General features: G+C 45.7%; 1 protein-coding gene across 2 annotated transcripts in view; it reads right to left on the reverse strand.

The window, feature by feature from the left end:
• Nucleotides 1–2,666, reverse strand: part of LOC123508776 (muscarinic acetylcholine receptor M5-like) — a 184,553-nt gene extending 181,887 nt beyond the window's left edge. For both annotated transcript variants that reach the window (XM_045262676.1, XM_045262675.1), the window contains exon 1: nt 2,390–2,666. The gene's annotated coding sequence lies outside the window, so the exon portion shown is untranslated. The remainder of the gene's footprint in view (nt 1–2,389) is intronic.
• Between the last annotated feature and the right edge of the window lie 2,334 nt (nt 2,667–5,000).

Consider the following 5,000-nt stretch of genomic DNA (forward strand, 5'->3'; position numbering starts at 1 on the left):
CTTCCTTCACTTCCTTCACTTCCTTCTCTTCCTTCATTCATTCTCTAGTTTACTTTTATCCTTCTTCTTTCTACTTCATCCTTCGTTTTCTCTACTCCTTTCTTCTCTTCCCTTCTTCCTTCCTTCTCTTTCCTTCTTCTTCCTTCCTTCCTTCCTTCCTTCCTTCCTGCATTCATTCATTCATTCTCCTTTTACTTGTTTATCTTTCTTCTCTCTCTATTTCGTTATTCTCTTCTCTACTCCTTCTCTTCCTTTCCTTCATTCCTTCCTTCCTTCTCTTCCTTCATTCTCTTCTTCTTTACTTGATTCTCTCCCTTCTATCTCTCTAGTTCCTTCATTTTCTCTTCTTCTTTTTCTTTCCTCCTTATTTTCCTTCCCTTCTCCTTCTTCCTTCTTCTCTCTCTCTCTCTTCTCTCTCTCCTTCGCTTTCTTTTTATCTTTCAATTTTCGTAATTTTTCTCTTTCTTATTTCTATTCTTCCTTCTTCTTTTCTTCCTTCATTCATTCTCTTCCTTCCTTCGCTTGCTTTTTTCTATCTTTTACCTTCCTTCTCTTTCCTCCTTCTTTCTTTCCTTCTCCTTCATTCTTTCTCTCTTCTTTCTTCCTATTCATTTTTGGTTTTCCTTTCTCTTTTTTCTTCTTTTTCATGTTTAATTTCCGGTTTTATTGACTCTCTCTCTCTCTCTCTCTCTCTCTCTCTCTCTCTCTCTCTCTCTCTCTCTCTCTCTCTCCTTCACGATAAAACACAATAAACATTTTCCTTTTTCTCTTCTTTTATCTTTCTTCTTTATTTTCTCTTCCTTCTTTCCTTTCTCCTTTTCATCATTAAGGTACACGTTTATCTTTATTTCTTCCTTCTTTCTCTCTCTCTCTCTCTCTCTCTCTCTCTCTCTCTCTCTCTCTCTCTCTCTCTTTATCTTCCTTTTCTTTCTTGTTCCTCCCTTTCTTCTTTCCTTCGTTATTCCTTCCTTCAGTATAGTGATAGATATTTCCTTCCTTCCTTCCTTCCTTCCTTCCTTCCTTCCTTCCTTCCTTCTTTCCTTCAACACAAACCCATTCATCTTTTCCTCATCCTTATAAAACCACAGACATTTCCCTCCCTCCCTCTCTCTCTCTCTCTCTCTCTCTTCCTTCCTTCACTCTCCTTTACTCTCCTTTACCACCAAACACGTATAACGACACGAATCCCTCTCTCCCTCTCTCTCCTTCCCTCTCCTTCTCCCTCCTTTCCTTCCGCAGCCTAGTTCACCACCCTCCTCCTCCTCCTCCTCCTCTTCCTCCTCCATGTCTTCCTCTCCACTCGCCAAGATGCCTCCTGAGGGTTCAAAGAGGGAGTTATTCGGCGCATCAGCTCAAAGAGAGAGTCATTCGGCGCAGCAAAACTGAACACACGCTTCCCTTTGGCTGTGTGTGTGTGTGTGTGTGTGTGTGTGTGTGTGTGTGTGTGTGTGTGTTGGAATTTTCTGTGTGAAGCCACCAAGAGAGAGAGAGAGTAAGAGAGAGAGAGAGAGAGAGAGAGAGAGAGAGAGAGAGAGAGAGAGAGAGAGAGAGAGAGAGAGAGAGAGAGAGAGAGAGAGAGAGAGAGAGAGAGAGAGAGAGAGAGAGAGAGAGAGAGAGAGAGTTGGAACAGTTGTGTTGAGAAAGGAAAAAAATTTCTTGAAGATGAATGAGAGTCGTGGGAAATTAAACATCACCACCACCACCACCACCACCACCACTGCTACACCACCACCACCACTGCTACACCACTGCTACACCACTGCTACACCACCACCAACACTGCTACATCACTGCTACACCACTGCTACATCACCACCACCACTGCTACACCACCATCAACACTGCTACACCCCTGCTACATCACCACCACCACTGCTACACCACCACCAACACTACTACACCACCACCACCACTGCTACACGACCACCACCACTGCTACACCACCACCACCACTGCTACACCACCACCACCACCACCACCACCACCACCACTGTTCCACCCACGACACCCAGGGCAAGAGAAAACGAGAAGCACGTTGCCACATTTTCGCTGGTGTTACCTCGCCGCCTTTTCAAGAGAGACAAAAATGGTAAAAATGTGGAATGAATAAGAGAGAATGAAAGGGAATGGCCCGCAGCTGGGAGGGAGAGAGAGAGAGAGAGAGAGAGAGAGAGAGAGAGAGAGAGAGAGAGAGGAGAGGGGAGAGAGAGAGGCAAGCGTGTGTTCCTCCTCTCCTCTCCTCTCTCCTTCCCTCTCCTCTCTCCTTCCATCTCAGTCTCCCTCCCTCCCTGTCATCTCAGATTCCGTCCCTCCTTTCTCTCTCCTTCGCCTCTCCTCGCGCGGAATCACACGTGTTAATTAAAGGACAGGTACGGCCAGCCACACTTACCTTCACTGTTTACACCTGCGTCGCCGCCTTCCTGCAGTACAGCGCTGGAGAGATGACTGTTTAGAGATGACAGTGCAGAGATGCGTTCCTCCACTTGTGCCGGAAGAGTGGAGGGAAGATGTCCACTACTTGTCCTCCTCCTCCTCCTCCTCCTCCTCCTTCTTCTCCTCCAGTTGCCGGGAAGAATTGGAGAAGTTTGGATCGCTCACCTCCGCGGATCGTCTTGAGTGGAGTAAGATCGGCGGTTCTTTCTCTTGGTGTATTGATTAGTGGAGCAAAGTTTGGGTGAGGCGTGGAGCAGTTTTCCTCCACCTGACGAGCGGGAGAAGCTTCAGTTCAGCCTCAGTTCATCTCAAGCCGCCCACTTCTGCATCAGTCAAGCCTAGTTACCCTCTCACTCCACTACGCTCCTCCCGCACTTACCGCACACTGCCGCCGCCGCCGCCGCCAACACCGCTAACCCCGCCGCTATCTACCTACCTTCTCTTGACTCTTCCTCTCCCTGGCTAGCTTGACACTCTGTCTACCTAAAGGGGCTCTTGTTTTCTACCTTGGTACTCTCTATCTTAGCAGTTTATCTAGATTTTGGCACTCTATCTATCTTTTGGCACTCATTATCTATCTTTTCGCACCGTATCTACCTTTTGGCACTCTCTACTTACCTTTTGGCACTGTATCTACCTTTTGGCACACTCTATCTACCTTTTGGCACTCTTTATCTAACTTTTTGAACTGGACCTACATCTTTTGGCACTGTATCTACCTTTTGGCACTCTCCATCTACCTTTTGGCACTTTCTATATACCTTACCACTATCTATCTACCTTAGTACTCTCTATCTATCTTTTGACACCGTCTACCTTTCTTGGCACTCGTTGGTTAGCTTGGCACTATCTACCTTGGCACTCCCTACCTTAAGTGGCACTATATCTACCTTAATGACAATATCTGTCTACCTTACTTGACACTCGTAGTTAGCTTGGCTCTCTTTATCTACCTTAAGTGGCACCGTGTCTACCTTTCTTGGCACTCTTGGGCTACCTTGACACACTTCATCTATTAACTTAGCATTCCGTATTTACACGTGGCACTGCCTGGATAGCTGTCTCGGATCAGAGTCTAGCACAGTCAACACTCCTCACAACTCTCTGACTGGGTTTACTAGGTAGCTGAGGCTTCTACTGTCTCTCACCACGACTATTTTGAAAGGCTCTAGTTGAAGATACTCATGTTCTTAAGGGCATTTTTATGTTTCTGGTGATGGATTAGCAAGATTTCTAGTTTATCAGAAGGAAAAACTGCCTTGAAAACCCTGCTAGTCGTCTCTGGGGACTTGAAAAATTGTCGTGGTGAGAGAGCAAGGCGTTTCTTAATATGGCCTTTAAAACCAGAGCCATAAAAAATACCCTTAAGAACATGAGTATCTTCAACTAGGGCCTTTGAAAATAGTCGTCGAGAGAGAGCAAAGCGTTTCTGAATACTGGCCTAAGACGAGAAGAGCAACAGTCAGGCTTTGGGGACAGACTAGCACGTCTACCAAGCTGACCATCACTCTAAGGAACAACAGACACACGCTAAGATAATAGTGAAGACATAATAAGCATCCCTGGTTAGTGTATAGAGCAACTTAGACACTCAAGCTAAGGGAATGAGTGTGATGCTTTGAGGACAGACTAACACTACCACTGTATCACTCTAACTAGCAACAGAGACACGCTGAGATAAGAGTGACGACATAATAAGCATCCTTGGTTAATATACAAAGCAACTAAGACAATCACGCTAAGAGAATGAGTGTGAGGCTCTGAGGACAGACTAACACTACCACTCTATCCCTCTAGCTAGCAACAGAGACACGCTGAGATAAGAGTGACGACATAATAAGCATCCTTGGTTAATATACAAAGCAACTTAGACAATCACGCTAAGAGAATGAGTGTGAGGCTTTGAGGACAGACTAACACTACCACTGAATCACTCTAACTAGCAACAGAGACACGCTGAGAGAAGAGTGACGACATAAGAGTGCCTGACTAGTATATACAACAACTCACTCACGCTAAGGGAATGAGTGTGAGGGTTTGAGGACAGACTAACACTACCACTCTATCCTCTAGCTAGCAACAGAGACACGCTAAGAGAAGAGTGACGACATAAGAGTGCCTGACTAGTATATACAGCAACTCACTCACGCTAAGGGAATGAGTGTGAGGGTTTGGGGACAGACAGACTAATAGAAGTGAGAGTGGGTGGCTATCAGAGCGTGGGGCAATAACCGCATGGCTTCAATATTGGCGGGTCATCAGCCTCCAGACACAGCGGTAGCATGCCCTAAATGTCCAAAGCGTCACCACAGCAGGCAATGAGGCAATAACCACCTACTGTTCCCTCTAGGTGAGCTCCACTAAGTCCTGCCCACACACACGCGCCTCTAATATCACCTACAGTAAGGCTCTCCCAGTAATATCCCCCATAGATTAGCTTACAATAAATATTAACACGTACCTCGACCCTAATACTGTGTGTCTATAAAAAGGGAACACTAAGGAGTACAAACGAGGGACAAACACCTGCATGTCAAGTGTAAAGGATTTGTTGTACTTCATATTCT

This window comes from Portunus trituberculatus, chromosome 25, assembly GCF_017591435.1.
Source record: "Portunus trituberculatus isolate SZX2019 chromosome 25, ASM1759143v1, whole genome shotgun sequence".
NCBI classification, from domain to species: domain Eukaryota; kingdom Metazoa; phylum Arthropoda; class Malacostraca; order Decapoda; family Portunidae; genus Portunus; species Portunus trituberculatus.